General features: G+C 48.2%; 1 long non-coding RNA gene across 1 annotated transcript; it reads left to right on the forward strand.

The window, feature by feature from the left end:
• Positions 1-9,324: 9,324 nt before the first annotated feature.
• Positions 9,325-16,298, forward strand: LOC140399592 (uncharacterized). The gene is made up of 2 exons (XR_011937744.1): positions 9,325-9,820; positions 15,997-16,298. It is a non-coding gene; the product is annotated as an uncharacterized lncRNA (long non-coding RNA).
• Positions 16,299-16,782: the final 484 nt, after the last annotated feature.

The raw sequence follows: 16,782 nt of genomic DNA on the forward strand, positions 1-16,782 counted from the left end.
AGGTACGGAGTAAGGGTCATGTACGTAAGTTAGCTGGGGAACTAGGAGACAAAGTTACAGAATGACAAGGAGCCAGCTATAGAATAAGGGTCATGTATATAAGCCAGGTGGTTATAGAAGATACAGTTACAGAAAACATGTATATACTCTACCTGGAGAACAAGCAGACAATGTTGCAGAATAAGAATCCTGTACAAAAATTAGTTGGGGTACAAAGAGGCAAATTTACAGATAATCGAGCTGGGGAAAGTCTATACACGTTACAGGATGGGTGTCATTTTTATTAGCGAGGTGGGAAACTAGGAGACAGATTTTTAAAAAATATAATCATGCATATTACCTAACTGTTACCAGAAGACACAGTTGCAGAAACTGGATCATTTGAATAACCAAGTTGGGGACCTCTGAGACAGTTGCAGAATAAGGGTTATATGTATAAGTCATACAGAGAGCCAGGCGACATAGTTACAAAATAAGGGACAGGTATACTATGTGTATGTGGAACTAGGAGCCACATTTCAGAATGAGGGTCATGCATATAATTCAGCTGGGGAATTAGGAGACACAATTATAGAACAGTGGTCTGTATCTCAGGTATCTGGGTTCTACTGATTTCAGGAATCTGCAGTGTTTGTATCTCCCCCCTTGAAGACCCTGAAATGGGAACGGTCTGTTGGTGGGGAGTATTCACGTTCGAACGCTATTAATTTCACCATTAGTGACACCCCGACTGAATTTTTTTCAGTCCCTGCTCCTGTTCAATAATAGTTTTCTTAGGCTCCCTGACATGGAAACCGCGCCCTCAATGGTGAAAACTGTAACACATTCATCCTACATGTTTTTCATCACTTTATTTTCATTGAGAACAGAACCATTTTGAATTTACAAGGAGCCACATACTCTCCGACCACTCTCCTTTTCCACATAAAACTACACATTTTCTGTGAATGTTTTGTTTTCACTTGCGAGTTTATTTCAATACTCCATTTTTACGGATTACACTATCTACTTTGTCACCCTTTACAGTTGCAACCATCTCCAGACATGTCTTTTCTGGCTGCCGTGTTGCAACCCCAAGTTGAATTTGAGGCTGGGTTCATGAAAGGTTTTCTTCGTACTCCATCAGTTTATATCAGGAACAGTGTTGATACTGTAAACTGCAAAGTGTTCATCTTTAATACATTACCCAAATGTTTAATATTCATCTTAAAGTGGCATCTCCACCCGTTTCTGTACACTATGCGGGGAGACCGATATGAGGTGATACAATCTCAGTGTAAGGGGCAGGCACTAAAGACTAAACCGAGGGGAATATTATTTATTTCAGATGATTTTGGATCTTTTAAATGTTCTACCCCATATGTCTGTGCATGTCCAGCCGCAGAGACTATAACCTTTGACAGGACGTCTCTGTAACTGAGGCTGATGTGTCAACTTGCAAATGTATCGGGTGTATTTGAATAGTTTGCAAGTGTTTCTGCTGATCTGCTGAGAGTATTTCACTGTTCGACATAAGAACACAATAAAAACATAAGACCCAGAGAGAGGAGTAGACCATCTGGCCGCTCGAGCAGCTCCGCCATTCAATTAGATCGTGGGTGATCTTTTTGTGGACTCATCTCCACTTACCCTCCCGCTCACCATAAACCTTAATTCCTTTACTGTTCAAAGATATATCTATCTTTGTCTTAAAAACAGATTCAACGAGGCAGCAATAACTGCTTCACTGGGCAGGGATTTCCACAGATTCACAACCCTTCGGGTGAAGAAGTTCCTCCTAAACTCAGTCTTAAATCTGCTGTCCCATATTTTTAGGCTATGCCTTCTAGTCCTAGATTCACTCAGCAGTGAAAACAACCTCCCTGCATCTATCCTATCTATTCCCGTCATTTGTTTCCAGAAGGTCCCACCTCATTCTTCCAAATTCCAATCAGTATAGTCACAGTCTACTCAGTCTCTCGTCAAAAGACAAGCGTTTCAACTCCGGAATAAAGCTGCTGAATCTCCTCTGCACCCCTCCAATGTCAGCACATCCTTTCTCAAGGATGGACACCAAAACTGTGCACAGTAGTCCAGGTGTGGCCTCACCAGCACCTTGAACAGCTGCAACATAACCTTACTGTTCTTTAAATTCCATCCCTTTGGCAATGAACGACAACATATCATTTGCCGCCTTAATCACCTGCTGAACCTGCAAGCTAACATTTTGCGATTCATGCACATGGAAACCCAGGTCCCTCTGCACAGCAGCAAGCTGACATTTTTTACCATTTAAATCATAGTCCATTTTGCTTTATTCCTACCAAAATAGATTGACACATTTACCAAACATGTACTCCACCTGCCAGATCCTTACCTACTGACTTAAACTATCTACAACCTTCTGCAGACATTCAGTGTCCTGTAAACTTTGCTCCAACACTCATCTTAGTGACATCTGCGAACTTTGACACGTTACAATTGGTCCCAAACTCCAAATTATCTATGTAAATTGTAAACAATTGCGATCTCAACACTGATCCACGAGGAACACAACTAGCCAATGATCACCAACAAGAAAAAAACTGTTTTCCCCACTCTTTGCTTTCTTTCAGTTAACCAATCCTCTATATATTCTACTGTATTACCCGTAACAATTTACACCTTTAACTGATGTAGCAGCCTTTCGTGCGGTACCTTGTCGAATGTCTTCTGGAAATTCAGATTCCTCACATCCGCGAGTTCCCCGTTGTCTACCGAGCTAGTAATGTCCTCATAGAATTCCAGACAATTAGTGAAGCATGACCGGCCTTTCATGAACCCATGCTGCGTCTGCCTATTGGGACACATTCGATCCAGATGTCTCGGTATTTCTTCCTTGATGATAAATTCAAGCATTTCCCCCACTACAGAAGTTAAGCTAACTGGCCTTTTGTCTCCCTCCTTTTTAAATCAGTGGCGTCATGTTTGCTGTTTTCCAATCTGCCAGAATCGCCCCAGATTCCAGCGACATTTGGTAAACTATCACGAGTGCATTTGCTATTTCCGCCGCCATCTCTTTTAGTTCCCTGGGATGCATTCCATCATGGCCAGGAGACTTGTGTACCTGTAGCCCCAATAGCTTACCCAACACTATCTCATTAGTAATAATGATCGTTTCTAGGTCCTTACCTGCCATAGCCTCCTTGCCTTTAATTATTGGCATGCTGTTTGTGGCTTATACTGTGAAGACCGACACAACATATTCGTTCACTCCATCGCCATTTCCTCAATTCCCATTATTAAATCCCGTTCTCATACTCGAAAGGAACAATGTTGACCCTAGCCACTCCTTTTCATTTATATTCTCAGCTACTTTAGTCTCTTAATCCATCTTCCTTTTCTTTATTGCTTTTTTCGTGGCTTTCTATTGACTTGCAAAGGTTTCCAAATGCTCTAGTTTCCCACTAATCTTTGCCACTTTGTTTGGATTTTTATTCACGTTTTCCCTTCGATATCCATGGCTGATTATCCCTTTTCCTGCACTCCTTCACTTTCCCTGCAACATACCTTTGCGGAGCACTATGAATAAACTCTGAAAGTACTCCACTTTTCGTCAATTGTCCAACCATGAAGTCTTTGCTCCCAGTCTACATTAGCCAACTCCTCCCTCAGTGTCGTCTCCTTTGCTTAAGCAGATGAAGCTGCAATAGGATTTTAGCTTCTTACCCTCCATCTGTATTTTAAATTCAACCATACTGTGACCGCTCCTTCCGAAAGGATGTCTACCTGTGAGATCTTTAATTATTCACCAGATCCGTCGGTGAGGCAGAATCCGAGACAGTTTAAATAACGTGAAGGAAGATCATTATTGAGGCCAAAGTTTGCAAGAAAATTTAGACGGAAATATAGAAGCAAAGGTCGGAAAAAATTGGACATGAATATTAAAACCATTGAAAATTTCATAGGCAGCGACCTAGGAGAAACAGCAATTGAACAAGTGACATTTAAATGATGTCGCTATAGAACTAGGAGACAACTTTGCAGAATAACGATCATTTTTACAAACTACCTGTTAACTGGGAGACACAGTTACAGAGTAAGGATCATGTGTACATACTGCCTGTTAACCAGGAGATACAGTTACAGAACAAACGTCATGTGTGTCAGCTCCCTGTGGAACTGGCGGGCCCAGTTACAGAACAAGAGTACTGTAAGGAAGCTTGCTTGAGAATTTGGTGACAGTTACATGAAATATATTACGTGCATACACCTCTGGGTGACTGAGAAACACGGTTACAGATTAATGGTCATGTACATAAGCTCGCTGGAGAACTAAGACTCACATTTACAGCATGAGGATTATGCATACGAGCTCACTAGTTGAACTCGGAGACACAGTTCCAGAATAAGGGTCATGTTCATTGCTAGCACGGTTACTCGTCATTTCAGGAATCTGCAATGTTCCCAACTCCTTCCTTAAAACCCCTGGAATGGGAAGGGCCTATTCCTTGGTATCTGTCACATTCCAACACTAGTAATTTCTCCAATAGTGATGCGCAGACTGTGTGAATTTTAATAAATCCCTGCTCCTGTTTAATAATATTGTCCTTGAGACCTCTGGCATGCCAACCTCTTCCTCTATTGTAAATATTGAAAGCAATCCATCCTTCAGCATATCTGTCACCACCTTCTTTTAATTGAAGACAGCCCCATTATAAGTTTAAAAGGGCCCAATTATCTTCTAACTTTTCTCATTTTCCTTAAAAATTGTAAATGTTTCCTGTGATGCCGATGTTTTCACTTGCGAGGTTGCTTTCAGGCACCGTTTTTGTGGATTTTATTAGCTGTTTGGTCAGCCTTTCTAGTTGTGGGCATCTTGCAGTCATGTCTCTGTCATGTCTGCCATGTTGCGACAGCCAAGTTGACTTTTTGGCTGAGATAATTCAATCTGTTCTTTACACTCTGTGTGCCTGTATAAGGAAGACTATTTATACCATAAACTGTACACTGTCCTTCTGCTCTCATGTCTCACTCAAATACCTACTCCGCATTGCGATATATCCACCTGTATCTGTAGACACTCACCGGTCAATCTGGATAGGGGAGACGCAGTCTCAGGGGCCGCCACTGAAGTCTGAAACGAGGTGAACAATATTTATCTCAGAGGATTTTGGATCTTTTGAATTCTGTTTTCCCAAACCCTGTGGATATTCAGCCGCTGAGGGTATTCTCTTTGACACTCTGTCTCTGTAACTGAGGCAGCTGTGTCAAATTGTGGACGTATCTTACAGATTTTAACATTTGGCAAATGTTGCTCCTGATATTCTGAGTGTATTCCCCTATTGAACATCGATCCCTGGAGTGAGGGAGGCTCCTAGTTAATTTAAACAATATGAAGAAAGATAATTTTTTAGACCTAATTTTGGAAGACAATTCAGTGGAATATAGGTAATATAAGGTCAGAAATAATTAAGACATAAATAAGAGTTATGGAATACGAGATACGAGTCATGTATATATGATTACATATGGTTACAAAAAATGGGACATGAATATAACCTAGCTGAGGAACTAAGAGACACGTAACATAAGAAGGGTGATGTGGGGAGAGGGATGAGATCCAGGTAGAGGAGTCCAGGAGGTAGAGTTACAGGATCCTCAGCCCATGTCCATCTCCAAAAGGTTCGACATTCTTTCCACCTGATTGGGTGGAATCGGGGACTGGAGAGAGGATGACCAAATTGACCATGGTACAGGGATCGGTTAAAGTGTGTGTGGGGAGCGGGGCGGCGGAGAAAGAAATGGAGGCGTCATCGGGGAGAGTACAGTTACCGGCATTGGTATTATTTACTGTAACCAAGATCGATAACCTCGCAGGTTCTGGTGCTGTCTGGGGCAGGGGTTTGGCCATCTCATCTGGGGTGAAGACGAACAAAGAAAGGTTCAGCACATGAACAGGCCCTTCAGCTCTACAAGCCTGAGCTGACCAATGTACCCCACCCTTCCCCAGACACATCATTCCTCAAGTCGTTCTCTGTGGTAAATGCTGATGCAAAGTACTCATTCAGTACCTCTCCGATTTCCTCTGGTTCCAAGCAGATATTCCCTCCGCTGTCCTTCACTTGGCCAACCCTTTACCTGGCTCATCTCTTGCTCATTATATATGTCTAATAGACTTGGGCTTTTATTTAATCCTGTTTGCCGATGACGTTTTTCATGACCCTTTAAGCCCTGACTCCTAGCGTATGTTCCTTCCTGGTTTCTTTATATTCCTCACAGGCTTTGTGTGTTCCCAGCCATCCAGCCCTGACACATGCTTCATTTTACTTTGAACCAGGCTCACAATATCCCTCATTATCCAAGGTTCCCAAAACTTGTCCTTCTTATTCTTCCTCACAGGATCATCCCGGTCCTGACTTCCTTTCAACTGACATTAGAAACCGTTCCACATGCTAGATGTTGATATACTCCCAAATATCCGCCTCCCCCCCCCCCCCCCCCCCCCCACGTCTCCCAATCTGGACTGTTCAGTTCCTGCCGAATATTGTTATAATCAGCCTTCCACCAAATTAGCACCTTCACCCGAGGACAACTCTTATCTTTGTCTAACAGTACCTTAAAACAAAATAGATTATGGTCACTCTTCATGAAATGTTCCCCAACAGAAATGTCGAAAGCCTGGCCATGGTCATTCCGCTGTGCCAGATCCAGTGCGAACCCTTTCCTAGTTGGACTATCTACATATTGTTTCAAGATGCCCACATGGATGCTCCGTACAAGTTCTATAGATCCAAACCCCTGGAAATAAATGCGTCCCAGTCAACCGGGCAGCACGGTAGCATTGTGGATAGCACAATTGCTTCACAGCTCCAGGGTCCCAGGTTCGATTCCGGCTTGGGTCACTGTCTGTGCGGAGTCTGCACATCCTCCCCGTGTGTGCGTGGGTTTCCTCCGGGGGCTCCGGTTTCCTCCCACAGCCCAAAGATGTGCAGGTTAGGTGGACTGGCCATGTTAAATTGTCCTTCGTGTCCAGAATTGCCCTTAGTATTGGGTGGGGTTACTGGGTTATGGGATAAAAACTCCAAGTTTTTATTTAAAAATATGTTTTGTTAAGAATTTTTCAACAAAATTTTCACCCATATAACCACCCCCCCCCCTAACAGAAAGAAAAGAAAAGTCATCGAGCAAGACATACACATATCAAATCGACATAATACAGAACTTTGTACATTCGATTCCTCCCGCACAGATTAACTTTCCTGAACATTTATGTATTTTCTTGCTCAAGTGCCCCCAGGAAAACCCCCTTCCCCGTCCAGCCTTCCCCCCCCCACCTCCCCCCCCGAAAGAGATGTCCCCCCTCCCCCGGGTTGCTGCTGCTGCTAACCGATCTTCATCTAACGCTCCGCGAGATAGTCTAGGAACGGTTGCCACCGCCTGGAGAACCCCTGCACTGACCCTCTCAAGGCAAACTTTATCCTCTCCAACTTGATAAACCCTGCCATGTCATTTATCCAGGCTTCCACACTGGGGGGCTTCGCATCTTTCCACACTAACAAGATCCTCCGCCGGGCTACCAGGGACGCAAAGGCCAGAATGCCGGCCTCTTTCGCCTCCTGCACACCCGGCTCGTCCGCCACTCCAAATCGTGCTAGCCCCCAACTTGGCTTGACCTGGACTTTCACCACCTTAGATATAGTTCTCGCAACCCCCCTCCAGAACCCATCCAGTGCCGGGCGCGACCCGAACATATGGGCGTGGTTTAGAAACTCCAAGTTAAAGGAGAAGGTAGAAGCGCAGGTTAATGGAGAAGACTTTAATTTAATTAAAGGGCCGAGGCCTCCAGAAAGGATAGTAAAATTTCCAGAACACCGAGTACAACAGGAGAAGGTGGCAGGAATCCAACTTCAGCTAAAGCAAAAGAGGGGACAAATATGATGACGGAGTGGGGCGGTGGTGGCGGTCTATTCTGGAATGAGGGGGTTGCACCTGAATGCGCGCATTATACGAAACAAGGTGAATAAGATGGTCGCGCAAATTGAAATTTGGCCGGTACGATGTTGGGGGCATCACAGACTCGTGGCAGCAAGGGGATCAGGGCTGGGATTTAAATGGCCAATGATATATGCCCTCCAGAAAGGACACGCAGCTGGGACGAGTGAGCGTGGTTGCATTGTTAGTAAGGAAATGAATTCAATTTATAGTCAGAAGCGATATAGGGTTGGAAGGCATAGAATCTGCGTGGGTAGAGTTGAGGAGCAGAAAGGGGAAAAAGCCTGATGGGAGTTAGGTACAGACCCCCAGGCAGTAGTCGGGATGTGGGACAGAGATAAAGAAAGGAATATAAGAAAGGCATCATTAAATACACGAAGATGATGTTCCACTGTGAGCCAATGGGAATCAGGGGGAAAACTCTCCGCTGGTTGGAGTCATACCTGGCAGAAGGTACGATGGTTGGGCATCGCTGCAGGAGTTCCTCAGGATATTGCGGGGGCCCAACCATCTACAGCTGTATTGTGCGGGTGGGTTTAAACTAATCTGGCAGGGGTGGGAATCAGGACAGTACGCCAGCAAGTGTAGAGACTGGGGATGAGCATGGTACCAGGGTCAGCCAGGATAACAGGAAGGGTAGGCTGAGGGAGGTCGAACTCAGTGGGCCTGGAGGTCTGGAGTGTATCTGCTTCAATGCACGGAGTACAACAAGTAAGACAGATAGCATACAAGCAAACCTCCCAGTCAGGATATTGGTGCCCCTCTAGTTCAGGTGTAACCTGCCCTTCTTGTAAGGCCTCGCCTTCCGTGGAAGACATCCCAGTGATCAAACAAATTGAAGCCCTCCCTTCTGCACTAGTTCTTTAGCCACGTGTTCATCTGCACTATATCCCTGTTGCTAGCCTTGCGAGTACATGGCACCTGGAGTATTCCTGAGATTACTACCCTAGAGGATTTGCTTTTTAATATTGTACCGAGCTGCCTAAATTGCAGTTACAGGACCTCGCTACTGCTTCTCCTATGTCATTGGTGCCAATGTGGGCAATGACCTCTGTCTGATTTCCTCCCGTTTGAAGATGCTCTGTAGCCGCTCAGAGACATCCAGGACCTTGGCATCAGGGAGGCAAACTACCAACCTGGAGTCCTTTCGCGGCCACAGAAGCGCCTTTCAGACGGGCAGCAAAGTGGCTGCAGTCTTGAAGGGCCGAAGGGCCTGCTCTTGTGCTGTAATTTGCTTTGCTCTTGTTTTCCTTCGTTGTGACGTGATGCATTTTGACAAGAGTGATAGGGAGGGACTACACGGAAATAATGTCTCCGGTCTGAAGAGTGCAGGGATACAGTGTCCGGACCTACATGTGGATAGGCATCTGAAGGTGGCCTTACACAACGCGACAGGGTCTAAGATACAGATGTGCTTCACAAAAAAGGACGTTCGTCCAAATTCAGGGGTTTTGATGAACATTTTTACAGGCACTGTGTCTGTATATGCACTCTAAGCACAGCTTCATTTCGGAGGGAGAGGCTGTCAGCAAGAGGAACACATCATGTGGAACACTAGCGAGGTACACTGCTGTCCCCTTTAGATTTTTAAACTAAACAGCTGTGTGGATCTGGCTTTGCTCAAGGCGACATTCATGGAAATAAGGCAGCATTAAGGAAAACAGTTTCCAATGATATCACCAGGAAGCAGACACGCCCGCTCGTGGGATTATAAAAGCAGCAACACTCCGCGATTAGATAGAGAGCAGATCTACACCAGCATTCTGACCGTAACTCTGACAGACCCCAGTGAAGATGCAGAAAGCGCTGTTCCTGGTGCTTGTACTTCTCGTGCTGACTCAGAGCAATCCTACTGGAGCGCAATCAGGTATTATGGAAGGAAGTAAGAATCTCTGAACGTTCTCCAACACTAAAGCCGCTGGGGTTCATGCAGATTAATTTTAAATCGATTGTATTTGCTTTGAATGCAATGGTTTGATAGGTTAAGAGATGTGGATTGTGAGATTCTAAAACAAACTGAAGAATTCAGGATAAACAATCTCCATTGGTAAATCTCTGATATTTTAGTCACTATCGGAGTGCTTCGCGGGGCTTGTTGGTTTTGTGAGCTGGTCCACACGGATCAATAATGAAACCACAGGTTACTGGGCGGGGCACGTTGCTGGGTCTAAGTGGGATCATTGATCCGGATAGCAAACTCTGTCATTGTCCTTATTGAAGAATTCAGTTACTGCTCCTGGTCACTGACACTGCTACAGATTGTGAGAGTGTGGACTGTGTGTGAAGACAGGATCAGCATCTCCATCAGCTATTTCTCCCCATTTAATTTTCACTGTACTTCGGTACAGGAGGTAGAGGGAGGTAGTGAGTTTGTACAGACTAGGAGGAGGGAGGGAGTGTGTTGATGTAGACCAGGAGGTAGAGGGACGGAGTGACTTTGTGCAGACCAGGAGGTTGAGGGTGTGAATTTGTAAAGACCAGGAGGTGGAGGGAGTGAGTTTGTACAGACCAGGAGCTGGAGGGTGTGAGTTTGTACAGACCAGGAGGTGGAGGGAGTCAGTTTGTGCAGACCAGGAGTTGGAGGGAGGGAGTTTGTACTGACCAGGAGGTGGAGGTAGGGAGTTTGTACAGACCAGGAGGTGGAGGGAGGGAGTTTTTACAGACCAGGAGGTGGAGGGAGTGAATTTGTACAGACCAGGAGGTGGAGGGAGGGAGTGAGTTTGTACAGACCAGGAGGTGGAGGGAGATAGTTTGTACAGACCAGGAGGTGGAGGGAGTGAGTATGTGAAGACCAGGAGGAGGAGGGAGTGAGGGAGTTTGTACAGACCAGGAAGTGGAGGGAGTGAGTTTGTACAGACCAGGAGGTTGAGGGAGTGACTTTGTACAGACAAGGAGGTGGAGGGCGTGAGTTTGTACAGACCAGGAGGTGGAGGGAGGGAGTTGGCACAGTCCAGGAGGTGGAGGCAGTGAGTTTGTACAGACCAGGAGGTGGAGGCAGTACGTTTGTGTAGACCAGGAGTTGGAGGGAGGGAGGGAGTTTGTACAGACCAGGAGGTGGAGGGAGGGAGTTTGTCAAGACCAGGAGGTGGAGGGAGGGAAGGAGTTTGTACAGACCAGGAGGTGGAGGGAGTGAGTTTGTAAACACCAGGAGGTGGAGGGAGCGAGTGTGTTTGTCCAGACCAGGAGGTGGAGGGAGGGAGTTTGTACAGACCAGGAGGTGGAGGGAGTGAGGGAGTTTGTCCAGACCAGGAGGTGGAGGGAGTGAGTTTGTACAGACCAGGAGGTGGAGGGAGGGAGTTTGTACAGACCAGGAGGTGGAGGGAGAGAGGGAGTTTGTACAGACCCAGAGGTGGAGGGAGGGAGTTTGTACAGATCAGGAGGTGGAGGGAGTGAGTTTGTACAGACCAGGAGGTGCAGGGAGGGAGGGAGTTTGTCCAGACCAGGAGGTGGAGGGAGTGAGTTTGTACAGACCAGGATGTGGAGGGAGCGAGTTTGTACAGACCAGGAGGTGGAGGGTGTGTTTTTACAGAACAGGAGGTGGAGGGAGGGAGTTTGTACAGACCAGGAGGTGGAGGTAGGGAGTTTGTACAGACCAGGAGGTGGAGGGAGGGAGATTGTACAGACCAGGAGGTGGAGAGAGTGAGTATGTGAAGACCAGGAGGTGGAGGGAGTGAGGGAGTTTGTACAGACCAGGAAGTTGAGGGAGTGACTTTGTACAGACCAGGAGGTGGAGGGCGTGAGTTTGTACAGACCAGGAGGTGGAGCGAGGGAGTTTGTACAGACCAGGAGGTGGAGGGAGTGAGTTTGTACGGAACGGGAGGTGGAGGGAGTGAGTTTGTACAGACCAGGAGGTGGCGGGAGTGAGTTTGTACAGACCAGGATGTGGAGGGAGGGAGTGAGTTTGTATAGACCAGGAGGTGGAGGGAGGGAGTATGTACAGACCAGGAGGTGGAGGGTGTGAGTTTGTCCAGACCAGGAGGTGGACGGAGTGAGTTTGTGCAGACCAGGAGGTGGACGGAGTGAGTTTGTACAGACCAGGATGTGGAGGGAGTGAGTTTGTACAGACCAGGAAGTGGAGGGAGGGAGTCTATTTGTACAGACCAGGAAGTGGAGGGAGTGAGTGAGTTTGTACAGACCAGGAGTTGGAGGGTGTGCGTTTTTACAGAGCAGGATGTGGAGGGAGGGCATGAGTTTGTCCAGACCAGGAGGTGGAGGGAATGTGTTTGTACAGACCAGGAGGTGGAGGGAGGGAGGGAGTTTGTACAGTCCAGGCGGTGGATGGAGAAAGTGAGTTTGTACAGACCAGGAGGTGGTGGGAGGGAGTGAGTTTGTACAGATGAGGAGGAGGGGGAGTGAGATTGTACAGACCAGGAGGTGGATGGAGGAAGTGAGTTTGTACAGACCAGGAGGTGGAGGGCGTGAGTTTGTACAGACGAGGAGGAGAGGGAGTGAGATTGTACAGACCAGGAGGTGGAGTGGGGGAATTTGTACAGACCAGGATGTGGAGGGTGTGAGTTTGTACAGACCAGGAGGTGGAGTGAGTGAGTTTGTACAGACGAGGATGTGGAGGGAGTGAGTTTGTACAGACAGGAGGTGGAGGGCGTGAGTTTCTGCAGACCAGGAGGTGGTGGGTGTGAGTTTGTCCAGACCAGGAGGTGGAGGGAGTGAGTTTGTACAGACCTGGAGGTGGACGGAGTGAGTTTGTGCAGACCAGGAGGTGGAGGGAGGTAGTTTGTACAGACCAGGAGATGGAGTGAGTGAGTTTGTACAGACCAGGAAGTGGAGGGAGGGAGTCTATTTGTACAGACCAGGAAGTGGAGGGAGTGAGTGAGTTTGTACAGACCAGGAGTTGGAGTGTGTGCGTTTTTACAGAGCAGGATGTGGAGGACGGGCATGTGTTTGTCCGGAACAGGAGGTGGAGGGAATGTGTTTGTACAGACCAGGAGGTGGTGGGAGGGAGAGAGTTTGTACAGACCAGGCGGTGGATGGAGGAAGTGAGTTTGTGCAGACCAGGAGGTGAAGGGCGTGAGTTTGTGCAGACCAGGAGGTGGGGCGAGGGAGTTTGTACAGACCAGGAGGTGGAGGGAGGTAGTTTGTACAGACCAGGAGATGGAGTGAGTGAGTTTGTACAGACCAGGAAGTGGAGGGAGATTGTCTATTTGTACAGACCAGGAAGTGGAGGGAGTGAGTGAGTTTGTACAGACCAGGAGTTGGACGGTGTGCGTTTTTACAGAGCAGGATGTGGAGGACGGGCATGTGTTTGTCCGGAACAGGAGGTGGAGGGAATGTGTTTGTACAGACCAGGAGGTGGTGGGAGGGAGGGAGTTTGTACAGACCAGGCGGTGGATGGAGGAAGTGAGTTTGTGCAGACCAGGAGGTGAAGGGCGTGAGTTTGTACAGACCAGGAGGTGGGGCGAGGGAGTTTGTACAGACCAGGAGGTGGAGGGAGTGAGTTTGTGAAGACCACGAGTGGAGGGAGTGAGTGAGTTTGTACAGACCAGGAGTTGGAGGGTGTGCGTTTTTACAGAGCAGGATGTGGAGGGAGGGCATGTGTTTGTCCAGACCAGGAGGTGGAGGGAATGTGTTTGTACAGACCAGGAGGTGGAGGGAATGTGTTTGTACAGACCTGGAGGTGGAGGGAGGGCGGGAGTTTGTACAGACCAGGCGGTGGATGGAGAAAGTGAGTTTGTACAGACCAGGAGGTGGTGGGAGGGAGTGAGTTTGTACAGATGAGGAGGAGGGGGAGTGAGATTGTACAGACCAGGAGGTGGAGGGAGGGAGTTTGTACAGACGAGGAGGAGAGGGAGTGAGATTGTACAGACCAGGAGGTGGAGGGAGGGAGTTTGTACAGACCAGGATGTGGAGGGTGTGAGTTTGTACAGACCAGGAGGTGGAGTGAGTGAGTTTGTACAGACGAGGATGTGGAGGGAGTGAGTTTGTACAGACAGGAGGTGGAGGGAGTGAGTTTGTACAGACCAGGATGTGGAGGGAGGGAGTTTGTACAGATCAGGCGGTGGATGGAGAAAGTGAGTTTGTACAGACCAGGAGGTGGAGGGCGTGAGTTTGTGCAGACCAGGAGGTGGTGGGTGTGAGTTTGTACAGACCAGGAGGTGGAGGGAGTGAGTTTGTACAGACCAGGAGGTGGTGGGTGTGAGTTTGTCCAGACCAGGAGGTGGAGGGAGTGAGTTTGTACAGACCAGGAGGTGGACGGTGTGAGTTTGTACAGACCAGGAGGTGGAGGGTGTGAGTTTGTGCAGACCAGGAGGTGGAGGGAGTGAGTTTGTACAGACCAGGAGATGGAGTGAGTGAGTTTGTACAGACCAGGAAGTGGAGGGAGATTGTCTATTTGTACAGACCAGGAAGTGGTGGGAGTGAGTGAGTTTGTACAGACCAGGAGTTGGAGGGTGTGCGTTTTTACAGAGCAGGATGTGGAGGGCGGGCATGTGTTTGTCCGGAACAGGAGGTGGAGGGAATGTGTTTGTACAGACCAGGAGGTGGTGGGAGGGAGGGAGTTTGTACAGACCAGGCGGTGGATGGAGGAAGTGAGTTTGTGCAGACCAGGAGGTGAAGGGCGTGAGTTTGTACAGACCAGGAGGTGGGGCGAGGGAGTTTGTACAGACCAGGAGGTGAAGGGCGTGAGTTTTTACAGAACGGGAGGGTGAGGGAGGGAATTTGCACTGAACAGGAGGTGGAGGCAGTGGGTTTGTACAGACCAGGAGGTGGGAGGGTGTGAGTTTGTACAGACCAGGAGGTGGAGGGAGTGAGTTTGTGCAGACCAGGAGGTGGTGGGTGTGAGTTTGTGCAGACCAGGAGGTGGAGCGAGTGAGTTTGTGCAGACCAGGAGGTGGCGGGTGTGAGTTTGTACAGACCAGGAGGTGGAGGGAGGGAGTTTGTACATACCAGGAGGTTGAGGGAGGGAGTTTGTACAGACCAGCAGGTGGAGGGAGGGAGGGAGTTTGTACAGACCAGGAGGTGGAGGGAGTGAGTTTGTACATACCAGGAGGTGGAGGGAGTGAGTTTGTACAGACCAGGAGGTGGAGGGAGTGAATTTGTACAGACCAGGAGGTGGAGGGAGGGAGTTTGTACAGACCAGGAGCTGGAGGGAGGGAGGTAGTTTGTACAGACCAGCAGGTGGAGGGAGGGAGGGAGTTTGTACAGACCAGGAGGTGGAGGGAGTGAGTTTGTACATACCAGGAGGTGGAGGGAGTGAGTTTGTACAGACCAGGAGGTGGAGGGAGTGAATTTGTACAGACCAGGAGGTGGAGGGAGGGAGTTTGTACAGACCAGGAGCTGGAGGGAGGGAGGTAGTTTGTACACACCAGCAGGTGGAGGGAGGGAGGGAGTTTGTACAGACCAGGAGATGGAGGGAGGGAGTGAATTTGTACAGACCCGGAGGTGGAGGGAGGGAGTGAGTTTGTACAGACCAGGAGATGGAGGGAGGGAGTGAATTTGTACAGACCAGGAGGTGGAGGGAGGGAGTTTGTACAGACCAGGAGGTGGAGGGAGGTAGTTTGTACACACCAGCAGGTGGAGGGAGGGAGGGAGTTTGTACAGACCAGGAGATGGAAGGAGGGAGTGAATTTGTACAGGCCAGGAGGTGGAGGGAGGGAGTGAGTTTGTACAGACCAGGAGGTGGAGGGCGGGAGTTTGTACAGACCAGGAGGTGGAGGGAGGTAGTTTGTACACACCAGCAGGTGGAGGGAGGGAGGGAGTTTGTACAGACCAGGAGATGGAAGGAGGGAGTGAATTTGTACAGACCAGCAGGTGGAGGGAGGGAGGGAGTTTGTACAGACCAGGAGGTGGAGGGAGGGAATGAGTTTGTTCCGACCAGGAGGTGGGGAGACGGAATGGGTTTATACAAGTCTGGGAGTGGGAGGCTGTAAACTGTGGAATATTATTATATACAACAAACCTAATGTTGCTGCTTTGTGCCGAGTGTGTCCCTGTCAGGCTGAGAGATTCTGCTTTCTGTTTTCTCATTGTTCTCCATCAGGCTGAACAACCCGTAATTAATTCCTTCATCATGTTTTCTTTTACTCTTAGACGGTTATAAATCAAAAACTCCGATGTTGGAGGCCAGAATCAGTGATCCGTCAGTCACTGAGAAGATTGCACGTGACTTTCTCCCTTCCCAAAACGATGATGGGTCAAATTCGGATTGAAGGTAAAGATGAATGATCCAGTGAGGGGCTCCCATCAACCCGGGATCTCCATGTTCTCTCTGAATGGAAGCTTCTTTCCTGGACAACAGGCTAATTTATTACTTCACTCCTCTAACACCTGACCTTGTATTCCTGCTGTCTGGATAATGGCCTGTAATCAGAAATAAAACTTACTGCATTGGTCACTGCTTCATGTCTTGTTAACCCTCAGGATCAGGCTGTCTGTAGCGAAGGTGTCCGGTTTGAATTGAGGCTGGGAACAGATGTGTACATTCCAGATAAAGGGGAGGGGAGGTCGATGCAAATGGTCTGAGATAAGATAGGGGGCCACAATATCAGCTCTCTGACCACTTACATGTGAGGATGTCTCAAGTACTGGGCTATGGAGAACGAGCTGGGGGTCTGGAAGTGATAAAGGTAACCATGGAAATGGTTCTGGAGCTCGGCAATTGATTCAGAAAATAGGGGAGGGATTTAGTGGGTGAGTAAGAGGATGGTGAAGTGATTCAGAGGATGGTGCAGGAGATCAGAGTGTGGAGGAAATGTTCAGTGGGTGCTGAGGTTTGCTTTCATTTTTCAGGGCACCCCGGATGTTTTCAGAACACCACAAAAGTTTTCCCGGAACCGTTAACGGTTTCTCGGCGCCGCGAACTGCATTGAGGCGCCA

The sequence above is a fragment of the Scyliorhinus torazame genome, chromosome 23, assembly GCF_047496885.1.
Source record: "Scyliorhinus torazame isolate Kashiwa2021f chromosome 23, sScyTor2.1, whole genome shotgun sequence".
NCBI lineage: Eukaryota > Metazoa > Chordata > Chondrichthyes > Carcharhiniformes > Scyliorhinidae > Scyliorhinus > Scyliorhinus torazame.